Consider the following 14920-nt stretch of genomic DNA (forward strand, 5'->3'; position numbering starts at 1 on the left):
TGTTTAATATGATCACAGAGAATTAGTCTGTATAAGCCCAGGCAAGTTTCAATTTTAAGCTCATGCATTTTTCGAAAAAATCATACATTTTGTAAACTGTCCAGACTTCCATTCGTTTTTATTTATCAGGACCACCTAAATAACAATCAGTACATATTCAACACAGTACACAAATCTGTTGTGTTTGTTGTTGTCACCTGAGGTTCACTGATGGTTTATAGTTGTTGATGACCACGTCTATAAGTTATGTCAAACCTTGGCTTGGAAAAGTGTTTTTGGCATTGCGCAGTGTGATGTGGACATGATTACCACTTTTACTCATTCCTTTGCTTCATTGACAGCTGAATATCATCAATAATACATCATTGGGAAACACTGTATGTCTAGCTTGATTTACTGCTTTTACCCCAGGACATCTGTAGACATGACAGTATTGGGTAGGTTTAGCCACTCACCTGCTGTAATGCTCTTGTAAAAAGAAAGTGATTCATTTTTTGTAGTTAAGAAACCACAAGCACCATGTCTTTATGGTCTCCAAGCTTTGCCAAGCCACAATTTCAATTTCACCACTGTACAGCTTGCATGGGAGTACAGGGCACATGGCCAATCTTAATAATTCTTGTGCAAGACTCGCTACCTATTCAAATCATGTTGAATCACTCATCTAAATTTAAAGTCTAAGTCATGGATAAAACGGATAAAAACAAAAACACAGTTCCTTTAGGAGACTACCGCGCAACATGTAGTAGACAGATATTGACGAGGACTACAGTCAACAGTAAATATGGAAAATTTACAAGTTAGGCATGGCTGTTCAGAAGTCTGACTGCTTGTGGAAAAAACAACTTGCCTGTGTACTTCTTAACCTCTTCCCCGAATAGGAGGGGCTTGAACCATTTGTAAGATGGGGTCAGAGGGGTCCTTCCTGATGGAGGTTACCTTCCTCAAACTCCTTGTGGTGTAAATGTCCTTAATGCCAAAACAGTTGGTACAAGTGATGCGCTGTGCCATCTTCACTACCCACTGCAGGGTTTTCCTGTCAGATGCTGAGCAGTTTTCATACCAGATGGTAATACAGTTGGTGAGAACACTCAATGACACACTGGTAGACACCAGTGAGGATGGAGGGGGCCATGCCAGCTCTCTTCAACCTCCTTAGAAAACACAGGTCCTGTTGGGTCTTCTTTGGTAATTGGGAAGTGTTCAGTAACCATGTCAGGTCATTGCAGATGTGTAGGCCCAGGAATCTGAAGGTCTGCGTTGTTTCAACTTCTGTGAAATTGATGAGTAGTGGTTGATGAGGAGCTTCTGTGCGTCTAAAGTCAACAATAATCTCTCTTGTCTTGTTGACACTCAGGGAGAGATTGTTGGTTCACCTCATCCCTGTATGTGGTCTCATCAATGTTGCTAATGAGCCCCACAACTGTGGTGTCACCTGCAAAATTTATGATGCTACTGCTTTCGTGTTTTGCAACACAATCATGAATCAGCACGGTGTATAACAGTGGACTCAGTACACAGCCCTGTGGTGCACCGATGCTCAGTGTGATGGGCTGGGAGGTCTGCGTGCTTGATTTTGTCAACCTGTGGTCTGTTGCACAGGAAGTCAAGTATCCAATTGCACAGTGGTGTGCTTAGTCCAAGTGTGGACAGTTTTTCACTTAAAGTCTGTGGGATGATTGTATTGAATGCTGCACTGAAGTCAATGAACATTCTAACAGATGAATCTTTGTTGAAAGGGCCAGCTGAAATGTGAATGCGATTGCATCATCTGTGGATGATGCAATATCCTGCTAATATCCTGCTATTTATTTTGTAGTATATCCCTAAAGTGCTCTATTTCAAGACATGACATGCTTGATTTCAGACTTTTTTTCACTGCAATAAAATGACAAATACCAACTATGGTTTTAAATAGTCATATTTTGTGGACAACTCATTAATCTTCAGTAACTACTTTATTTTAGTCAGGGTGGATCTGGCACATATAACTGAGGCAGAAATACATCCTGGAAGGGTCCACCACAGGGCATTATGAACGCGCGCACACACACACACACACACACACACACACACACACACACACACACACACACAACTACATTCATAACTGTCTAGGAGCAATTTAAGGTAGCCAATACACCTACTAACATGCGTTTGGAATGTGGGAGGAAAACACAGACCTGGGAGGAAAATATTTGAACTTCCACTGAGAACAACCCTAGCTCAGGATCAGATTAGCATCCATGGAGCCGTGAACTGTTTTAATTTCATCTGGGATTCTTGTTTACAATCATTTTAGACAGTTTGGCCACTTGTCACACAATGTGAGCAGTCCCAATCATCTTTTAAGTACTGTAGACAGAACTGTCTGTATCACATGCGGTGTTAATACTGATGACAATCAGACATTATTTTCCCTACAGTGTGACCATTAAAATCGTAAGCTCCAAACAAGAACCACCAGAAAAATGTTCTGGATGGTGTTTCTGACTTCATTCAACAGTTCAAATCTGTTGAACATCTGGATGCATTTCCTACATAATTGCCTAGACTTCTTGATATATGTTCTACATGTATTAAATCAGTTCCTGTCATTGAAATGATGGTCTGGTCCTCTACTACATTAATATACAGTCTTTAATTAAAAAGCACTGTTAAACCACCTGACATCAACCAGAATATACTGGGCAGCTTTGTTTGCTGAACAGGGTTGTGTTTTGTATGCTCATCTTTCAACACACACTCAAAGTTAAAAGACAATTGTCTGCAGGAACACTGGAAGAGTGACAGGCACAGACATTATATACAACTAGTGTGAACAAATAAATATTAAAGGCCTGCCTCCAAGCTCAGTAAATAAAGTGAGCTTTAAGATTCAATGGGCGCTACATCCCTTATGTAAGATCAAAGACATGAAAAGGACTAGGATTTCAGCTGGGACTTGAAATTTTCAAGGTAAAGCATTTCACTGGCTTGAGGCAATAACAGCCAAGCTAGCCTTTGAACCATAAGAAGGTATGATGAGCATACAATTACACTTTTTTTTATCATATGACCGAAGTGAACTGATATTCATATAAGAGAAGTGTAGATCTAGAATGTAAACTGCCATCGAGCTAGTCAGAGAATTACAAACACACACTAGCACCGTAAAATTAACACTACACATAAACAGGGAGCAAGTGAAGGACATATTTTGTCCCTCCTTGCAGCAGCTCCTTCTGAACCAGCTGTAGCAACAACTGGATGAGTGACTAATACAGGTATGCAATTACTAAAATAATCCAGGTCTGATTAAATAAAGATTAAGACCAGAATAGAACCAATAGATAAAGAAAGGTGTATGTTTTGACAGAGGACCAAACCTCATCTCTGTAAGCGTTCCTTTGAATAGCTTCAATTAGGCCACAGAGAAATTTTTATTTAGTATTAGAAAATTACCAAGGGTCATAAAAACTAGCAGACCACAGTCCAGATGTAGACCCAGCAAAACTATGAGACTAATGAGACTAAACTAGCTACAGGGCTGGAGACATTAAGTGGACAATTTTCAAAGCCTTTCATTCAATTGTACATTTTTTACAGGTAATTTACATTACATACAATATAATTTTACATTTCATTTGACTTTAAACATTCTGATTTTCTTGCAGCCTTTTAAGTCAAATGTACAAAGATTTGAATTTATTCTCACCATATCAAATTCAAAACACATGACTCATCTGTTCAGAGTTGATGGTCCTGCTAAAAGAAGTAGCTTAAAAACTGCCACTATGACAACAAAACAAAACAAGCACTTTGAATTTGTTTTATTTATAAACATAAAATAATCGTTAACAGTTAAGAGTAAAAAGGTAACTGTTGACATAATTTTTGATAGTTAGTTGCTTATCCTGACTTTTGTAACCAATTTTATGTAAGTGAACCTTCACGAGTTTTAGTTGAACATACCTGTTCTAAGCGCTGTAAAAGCACTGAACAAGGTTGTGGCTTGGCTTGGAACACAACAATGAGATGTTAAGGCAGATTAAAGAAGCTGGAAAGGGTGGGGTCCACTGCCTGCCACATCCGTACCCCATGCACTAGTGAGAGTGAAAGTATGCTGCAAACACTGGCATAGAGAGGCAGGGAAGCAACTACATCCTAACAGAAAAAAAGTACAAACCTTAAACTCTCCTCTCATGTTAGAAAAATGTGTGGATTTTTTTTAATCACCAACGTCTGCAGAGCCAGCAGGGGAAAGCACACACACCTTCAAAACATGTTTTTTTGGTTGTTGTTTAAAAATTTTTTTTTTTTTTTTTAATGTTTTATTGTTTGCAGATTCATGAAATGTGGTTAGCCATAGTGTCAAAACTCCACATGCTGACAAGTGCACAGGTGTGTGTACATATGCATTATGATCAAAAGTACCACAAGTGTGTGATTTCAAATTGGGGATTTCAGGTGGACTGCCACAACAGCTGCACAATCTTGAAAATGTCTGCAAAACATCCACTCACTGTTTACATTGTACTAATATACCAGCATTTACTGAACTTTCTTAGGTGTAGTATAGGCATAGGTTCACTGGTTAAATGTGAGGTCTTAGGCAAACAGATTTTCAAGGTCTGTTCACTGAGTCATTCCCAGACTACACAGATGAGCAGGTGTGTGTCATACGAGATCATAGTAAACCACCATTTTAGGCCCATGCTGATGTAGATGTAGCTGACATCCCTAAAGGGCAGTTAGTTCTGGTCCACTAATGTGATCCAATTAATCTACTAATTTGTACGAGCCGTTTTCCCAAAGTGCCGTGTGAAAAAATAAGTACACCCCTTGGAAATTGTTGGTTTTTTGACATATTTGGACAAACAAACATTTGATCCGCTTTGAAACAGTGCCTATTCATAAAGTTGATTATCAAATTACATATAAAATTTACATTTTGTAGTAAATTTCACATTTTAAATAAAAAAACAAAACAAAACAAAAAAACAACAACAGATCAGTCACATGGAAAAAGTAAATACACCTCTACATTTATCACACCTTCAAATCCATAAAATTAGAATCAGGTGTGGAAGATTGGGTGCCAGTGATTAGAACCTGCTTAGGGAGTGAAGGTGGAACTTGTCTTATTTACACCCCTCTCATATCTAGTGTCTGGTGTTCCCTTTGCTACTGAGGTGTGTGGTGTCATCATGCTAAGATCTAAAGAGTTCTGTAAGGCCTTCAAAAAAAAAAAGAAAAAGAAAAAAAAAAAAAAAAAAAAAAAAAAAAAAAAGGTTGTGCATGCCTATGAGTCTGGCAAGGAATTTAAAAAGATCTCCAAATTATTGGAAATACTTCATTCCACTGTAAGAAAAATGGTCTACAAATGGTGCAGATTTCAAACAACTCTTTGCCAATTTGTCCAGGACTGGCCATCCCAGCAAATTCAGCCCAAGAGCAGACCGTCTGATCCAAAAAGAAGTCTCCAAGAACCTCAAAATTTCATCACAGGGTCTGCATGCAAGTCTTGCACCTGGTGGTGTCAAAGTGCATGCTTCTACAATCAGAAAAAGATTTCACACATTCGACCGGCATGGGAGATGTGCCAAGAAAAAGCCTTTGCTGTCTAAAAAGAAGATTAAAGAAAGACCACAGTTTGCCAATGAGCATATAGGCAAAGACCAGGCCTTTTGAAATAATGTGTTCTGGACAGACAAATAAAGATAACAACAGTAACAGCAGACATGTTTGGCGCAGACCAAAGACAGCTTTTCAGGAGAAGCACCTCATACCAACTGTGAAGCACGGTGGTGGAAATGTTATGGTTTAGGGTTGTTTCTCTGCTTCAGGGACTGTACAGCTTGCATTCATTGATTCATCTATGAATTCTGCATCATATCAAAGAGTGCTTGAAGATAATGTAGGGCCATCTATCCAAAAGTTGAAGTTGAACTGAAAGTGGACCTTTCAACAGGATAATGATCCTAAACACACTAACAAATCCACCAAGAAATGGCTCAGAAAGAAGAAATAGAGGTTTATGGAAGGTCCTAGTCAAAGCCAGGATTTGAATCCTATTGAAATAATGTTGGGGATTTGAAACAGGCAGTACATGCAGAAAACCCTAAAACATCTTGCAACTGAAAGAATATTGCATGGACAAGTGGTCAAAAGTTCCAGCAAGCTGATGTCAGGGACTAGTGGACAATTATGCGAAGCGCCTACAAGAAATTTTTTCTGCTAAAGGGGGCAATACTAGCTTCTGAGGCAAGTGTACTTACTTTTTCCACACAAGAAAATCACATCTATTGATAATAAATGATTGAAAAAGCTATTTTTTCCTTGTGGTTTTATTCAAGGATATCAACTTCATTAATAGACACTGCTTCAAAGAATCAAATGATGGCTTATCCAAATATGATCCCGTATCATCTACACAACCTCATCCCGTATCATCTACACAACGCTCACACAACCTCATCCCGTATCATCTACACAACACTCACACAACCTCATCCCATATCATCTACACAACACTCACACAACCTCATCCCGTATCATCTACACAACGCTCACACAGCCTCATCCCGTATCATCTACACAACACTCACACAATCTCATCCCGTATCATCTACACAACGCTCACACAACCTCATCCCGTATCATCTACACAACACTCACACAGCCTCATCCCGTATCATCTACACAACACTCACACAATCTCATCCCGTATCATCTACACAACGCTCACACAGCCTCATCCCGTATCATCTACACAACACTCACACAGCCTCATCCCGTATCATCTACACAACACTCACACAATCTCATCCCGTATCATCTACACAACGCTCACACAACCTCATCCCGTATCATCTACACAACGCTCACACAACCTCATCCCGTATCATCTACACAACACTCACACAACCTCATCCCGTATCATCTACACAACACTCACACAATCTCATCCCGTATCATCTACACAACACTCACACAACCTCATCCCGTATCATCTACACAACACTCACACAACCTCATCCCGTATCATCTACACAACGCTCACACAGCCTCATCCCGTATCATCTACACAACACTCACACAACCTCATCCCGTATCATCTACACAACGCTCACACAACCTCATCCCGTATCATCTACACAACACTCACACAACCTCATCCCGTATCATCTACACAACGCTCACGCAACCTCATCCCGTATCATCTACACAATGCTCACGCAACCTCATCCCGTATCATCTACACAACCTCATCCCGTATCATCTACACAACACTCACACAACCCCATCCCGTATCATCTACACAACACTCACACAACCTCATCCCGTATCATCTACACAACGCTCACACAACCTCATCCCGTATCATCTACACAACACTCACACAACCTCATCCCATATCATCTACACAACACTCACACAACCTCATCCGGTATCATCTACACAACCTCATCCCGTATCATCTACACAACGCTCACACAACCTCATCCCGTATCATCTACACAACCTCATCCCGTATCATCTACACAACGCTCACACAGCCTCATCCCGTATCATCTACACAACGCTCACACAGCCTCATCCCGTATCATCTACACAACGCTCACACAACCTCATCCCGTATCATCTACACAACACTCACACAACCTCATCCCGTATCATCTACACAACCTCATCCCGTATCATCTACACAACCTCATCCCGTATCATCTACACAACCTCATCCCGTATCATCTACACAACGCTCACACAACCTCATCCCGTATCATCTACACAACGCTCACGCAACCTCATCCCGTATCATCTACACAACACTCACACAACCTCATCCCGTATCATCTACACAACACTCACACAACCTCATCCCATATCATCTACACAACACTCACACAACCTCATCCCGTATCATCTACACAACACTCACACAACCTCATCCCGTATCATCTACACAACGCTCACACAACCTCATCCCGTATCATCTACACAACGCTCACGCAACCTCATCCCGTATCATCTACACAACACTCACACAACCCCATCCCGTATCATCTACACAACACTCACACAACCTCATCCCGTATCATCTACACAACACTCACACAACCTCATCCCATATCATCTACACAACGCTCACGCAACCTCATCCGGTATCATCTACGCAACCTCATCCCGTATCATCTACACAACGCTCACACAACCTCATCCCGTATCATCTACACAACGCTCACACAACCTCATCCCGTATCATCTACACAACCTCATCCCGTATCATCTACACAACACTCACACAACCTCATCCCGTATCATCTACACAACGCTCACGCAACCTCATCCCGTATCATCTACACAACCTCATCCCGTATCATCTACACAACACTCACACAACCTCATCCCGTATCATCTACACAACGCTCACACAACCTCATCCCGTATCATCTACACAACGCTCACACAACCTCATCCCGTATGATCTACACAATCTCATCCCGTATCATCTACACAACACTCACACAACCTCATCCCGTATCATCTACACAACGCTCACACAGCCTCATCCCGTATCATCTACACAACACTCACACAACCTGATCCCATATCATCTACACAACACTCACACAACCTGATCCCATATCATCTACACAAACTCATCCCGTATCATCTACACAACGCTCACACAACCTCATCCCGTATCATCTACACAACCTCATCCCGTATCATCTACACAACCTCATCCCGTATCATCTACACAAACTCATCCCGTATCATCTACACAACACTCACACAACCTCATCCCGTATCATCTACACAACGCTCACGCAACCTCATCCTGTATCATCTACACAACGCTCACACAACCTCATCCCGTATCATCTACACAACCTCATCCCGTATCATCTACACAACGCTCACACAACCTCATCCCGTATCATCTACACAACGCTCACACAACCTCATCCCGTATCATCTACACAATCTCATCCCGTATCATCTACACAACGCTCACACAGCCTCATCCCGTATCATCTACACAACGCTCACACAGCCTCATCCCGTATCATCTACACAACACTCACACAACCTCATCCCGTATCATCTACACAACCTCATCCCGTATCATCTACACAACCTCATCCCGTATAATCTACACAACCTCATCCCGTATCATCTACACAACCTCATCCCGTATCATCTACACAACACTCACACAACCTCATCCCGTATCATCTACACAACGCTCACGCAACCTCATCCCGTATCATCTACACAACCTCATCCCGTATCATCTACACAACGCTCACACAACCTCATCCCGTATCATCTACACAACCTCATCCCGTATCATCTACACAACGCTCACACAACCTCATCCCGTATCATCTGCACAACCTCATCCCGTATCATCTACAAAACCTCATCCCGTATCATCTACACAACACTCACACCACCTCATCCCATATCATCTACACAACGCTCACACAACCTCATCCCGTATCATCTACACAATCTCATCCCGTATCATCTACACAGCCTCATACCTTATCATCTACACAACACTCACACAACTTGATCCCATATAATCTACACAATCTCATCCCGTATCATCTACACAACGCTCACACAACCTCATACCTTATCATCTACACAACACATACACAACCTGATACCGTATCATCTACACGACCTCATCCCGTATCATCTACACAACACTCACACAACCTCATCCCATATCATCTACACAACACTCACACAACCTGATTCCGTATCATCTACACAACACACACACAACCTCATCTCATATTTTCTACACAAAACACACACAACCTCATCCCACAGCATCTGTGGTATAATAACTTAATTATACTGTAAATATAAATATCAATGTCAAATATGGAAATATATTCACCTTTATACATCGTCTCCAGTAACATATATCTATGTATTGACACTGAGTCATTACCGCACTAGAGAGATTACTGTTCTATAGCCATAGTGATTTAAAATGTCACCAACATGCCTCAGCATCTCTACACATGTCTAAACTCTACATTTTAACACACTCTCCAGTTTATCCAGTGACTGAATCACCAATTTGTATCAATTTGATCACCACTATTATTTGGGTGGTGGACCATTCTCAGAAGATCAGGGACACTTCTAGTGTCAGTGCCATGTACAAAGCCTTAGAATGGCACTGGTGTATCAGACACAGCAGCACTGCTGCATACTCCTATAGTCACTTTATTTACAGTTAGCGCAGCTAATTTTGCCATTTAACACAGTTAGTGTAAAACAACCACTACCCTTTATCAGGGTCAATTTCTGATGACACAACACTGTCGGCTGGATATTTCAGATAGTGACCTCAGACATGCCTCAGCAGTAGCAGGAAAGCGCTTATAAACCCCAGCACTGCACCTTTTATACCCACCATAATTTCTGTCCTATTGCTGTGCTCACAATGATCCACCACCCTACTCAACAGTGGTCCTATATTAAGTCTTTCCATTAATGAGGAAGAGGTATCAACTGTATACCAATAAAGTACATTGACAAAGGTGTACTTTTAAAAAAGAAAAAAAAAAAAACAACGCAAGTATAGCTACTGACTGTGTTTGACCTGAGGAGTATGTTAGAAATTCAGCTGTTAGTTACACATACCACCACAAGTCATGTTTGTGAGGTTGTGATATTTGATGTGGCATTACATCATCATTGGTATTAAATGGTGGTTCCTGTGATCTCATGACACAGATCTGTTCATCTGTGTAGTATGGGAATGTACATACATCACAAATGGGTTTGTCCAAAACAGCACATAACCAATTTTTATTTTTCCCCTATTCAATCTTGGTTGTCCATACTGTATATCAGGACAGTCCACAAAAACACACGGAGGAACAAACTGCAGTTAGCTACCAAGCCTTATTATGTTACAATGAGTGGTGCTTACAAGTTGGGCAATAATGCAAATTATACCATAGCTTCTTCTGATGGCTGATTGATATGCACCCCTTTATACTGGGATGCTTATATAGTAGAAACAGTCGAAAATCATAGTTTTAAATGATTACCCCTTATATAAGATAAGTAAGGTCATTGAAATGCAACTATGAAAAAAAAAAACCCGTAAGTATAATTTCTAGTCAGCAATTTATGCAAAATGCCACTAATTAAAGTGAATGACATGGATTTTACCACGTATATTCATTCATCTTCAGTAAAGTACTTCATCCTGGTCAGGGTCACAGTGGTTTAAATGATTAATCTGTTTATATTAATAATGAGGGAGGCACTTAACCCAATATGTTAGTTTAAAAATTATGTTTTTTTAAAAGCATCAGTCAAATCAATAAATGTATATGTAAAATTATACACAATTGCTTAGAAATTGAATGCTGATCCAATCATATGGGTCAGTAACTTGTATTGTATGATTTCCTTGATTAATTTTCTTGTATATGTATTATGTACATGATTTTTTTTTTAAAGAAATATTTGTTTAAAATCCTAAGTATTTTTAAAGTGACTGAAAAGGGATCGTCTGAGCCAGTAAGATATCAGTTGCCATTTGGTCAACCAAACCAGTCAATCAAATTAGTGAACTTTTAAAACCAAGCTTGACTAACGTCTGGAAGATGTCTCAGCTGGCCAGAGCGAATCCACCCTTGAGTGCTAGGAAACAGGAGTAAATAATGTATTGAGTCAAGCAAGTGATATTAACTCAGACCAAGCTAATGTAAGACCAGTCAAATTAGAAACGAAAATTACGATTTACTCACATTAGTAAATAAAAATGATGTATTTTTGACATTCGGAGGAATATATCTGCTGTTATTTGGCCAGAGGCATAAGGTAGAGGTAAGCGCTGAAATGTTTTTTTAACCCGACTCAACAAATACCCTTAAGCAATCTAGCACTTTGCAGAATTTTTGCTGTCTTTTAGAAAGCTATTTATTACTAATTACAAACTTGAGGAAAAAGTGTATATGTTAGTCAGAAATAGTTGGATGTCTAGGGAAGAACATCACAGTGGAAAGCACCTAGCTCAAATGGGTGAAGACGATTTTGTTGGAAAAACCTTAATTCAAAAAGTACAATGGGGGAACAGGACATTGATTTATTTTTGGTAACACTTCATTAAAAATCTCATTCAAACCTAGATGGTGAATTAGAGTAACAAACCTGTCTACCTTCTGTTTGGGAGGAAAATACACAGACATGGGAAGAAAATCCACACAGACAATAACTCAAGCTCCAGATTGAACCCACGACGCTGGAACTGTGAGGCTGCAATGCTACGACAATGGCAGGATGATGAAAATTAAACATATGTATAATATGAATAATTTAATAGCTAGATTTATGATATCATACACTATTATAAATCAGAAAGAGTATACAATGGATACAATAAAATTTTTAAAAATAATTTTTTTTTTAAAAAGTGCTAGGATGGACCAGAAGACTACACTGAGTAATGGCTTGTAGTCAGGCACTTAAATGCTAAGGACAGAAACGTTACTAAGGCAACATCCCTATGAGACAGAGTAGGATGTTTGTTGCTCATATCTTACATCATGTAAGATGTTAATTAGATATTTTATATCCATTCAAACTGTATTTGAGAGTTAGACACAATGTTTATATATTATTAAGCCAACAAAGTTACACTAAATTAGCTTACTAATAGTTTGGGCTGGTGTTTTCTGTGTAGTTACTTCCTGGGCAATCCAGAGAAAGATCAACTGTATTCTTGCAAAAATTTGTTTTAGAAAGCTACCAATTTAATATTCTGGGGTCTTACTGTACATGTTAATAAATAACAAAAAGTGAATACTGCTAGCAGCGTTTGACGATGCCACATGTTCTTACAGTTAAGTGTATGAATATGTGGCATCTTCAAATGTTCCTTGAAAATATTTTACAACCACTGGCTAGAGATAACATATGAAGAAACCCCAAAAGATGCATAACATATTTTTCCAATGGTAAAAGTAGTCAATTTGGTCCAAAATCACACCTGTGATTCAGAAAGTACTATAGGGCTTTTCCCTGCCCATCTGCCCTCTTTCTCACTATTCTCTTTCCATCTCTCTATTTTCTTTCCACATATCAGAGACATGTCAGAGTTATGCAAAAGTCTAAAAGCTATCTAATATTATTTTTTTATGTCTATAGATAAAATATAATCACATATAAGTACAGATGCGCAAGCAAAATGCTTCTCTGGTATTGTCTAAAGTGCCCAGATCAGTACAGTAGATTTTTATAAATCTTTTATAAGATGTGTGCAGATACACATCTCAAGCAATAAAGTAGGGAATTTGAACAATGCCAATGCAAGAATGAATACTGAGGAATAACATTTTCATTCATCCGGCTGTATCTTTTGAAAGACTAACTAGGGAAATCTTGCTTTCAGCGCAATAAAATGACCATTCAGACAACATGATTAAGTCCTCTGAAAATCGTTACATTTAGATTTATTCATTTGGCTGATGCTTTTATCCAAAGCAACATTTGACAATTGAGTAGAGACAATAAAGGGCCTTGTTCAAGGAACTAAAACACATTAAAAACCTGTGTGGTGACCTGAAGAAGAGAGTCCATGAGAGAGGACCTAGGAGCCTAGAGAAATATCTTTAAATGAGGGGTAGAGTAAGATTCCTTGTTCTCATTTAGCATTATAGGAGAAAACTGGATGTGCAATGTTGGCATACTGCAGCCGCACGATGTACTAAATGCAGGGGTGCTAGTAATTGTGACAAAATGGGACTTGTTAAAAAAACTGACATATTTTTATACACACGTATGTTTTCTTGGAATAAATTTTATTCTAAGCAGTGACAGTGTGGTATGATGTGCTATAATATTTCCCTATAACCGCATGTCCTGAAGTGTTTTATTTATTTTATAGCAATATGGCAACAATTACAATTTATTAATGAACCGAAAAACACGTCATACTTTTTATGTTTGTATTTACATATAACGTTTTGGAACGTACACGAAAAACATTCGATCTCATTATCAGTTATATTATAAGGTATAAACAGTCGTTCCCGCTTTGTTTCCCTCTCCAAGTTCACAAGGTGAAGGAAAACCAAATCAACACCTTCTGACAATTCTCAAACAGATTCAAGAACGAATGTATTTCTCGGATCTTCCACGACATTAAAATAACTTTAAAGAGATCAAAAGTATGACGCGTTGTTCATCAATAAATAAAAGATGCGCCAACACTTGCAAACTACCGTAGTATGAGTGAATAAAACACGTATGAATATTCTGTTGCCAGAAAATAATCTTTGACAATATAAAAATACGTTATTGTATTTGAAAATATTCAATGAAGAAGAGACTTTCTAACTAGACACAAGGTGCTGTTTGGATTATACAAGAGACAGGTGATGTCAAAAGTTGACAGAAAAAAAAATCATAAATGTAATTCCCCTTTTTAAAAAAAAAATAAATAAATGAAGGTAAACGGTCACAATAATAAATGTAATGATCTGACTAGTGGCTTAAATATGGCTCTATTTAATCAGAGACTCTTAAAAGCATAGTGCTCAAATTTCACTGGTTTCACAGCGGAGGGTGATGGTAATCTCTCAGTTTTATGACACCAAGGTGAGATGGATAGAGATAACATGTGGGGAAAAAAAAAACACCCTCTGGAGATGTACAGAATGCTTTTCCATGACTACAGCAGTCCCCTGACACAGACTAGCCCAGGCACCTACTCTTCTAAATGCTGCCACAGGGCTTTTCCCTGAAAATGTGTGTTCTTTCAATCTCAATTTTTTTTCCACACACCTAAATGCCCATTAAAAGGCAGCAAAGGTATCATTTTTAAGCAATACCTAGAACAACATACTGTGTAATACGTCTTTTTTTCTCTTTTTTTACCTAAAATTAA

The sequence above is a fragment of the Ictalurus punctatus genome, chromosome 14 (assembly GCF_001660625.3).
Source record: "Ictalurus punctatus breed USDA103 chromosome 14, Coco_2.0, whole genome shotgun sequence".
In the NCBI taxonomy this organism is placed as follows: domain Eukaryota; kingdom Metazoa; phylum Chordata; class Actinopteri; order Siluriformes; family Ictaluridae; genus Ictalurus; species Ictalurus punctatus.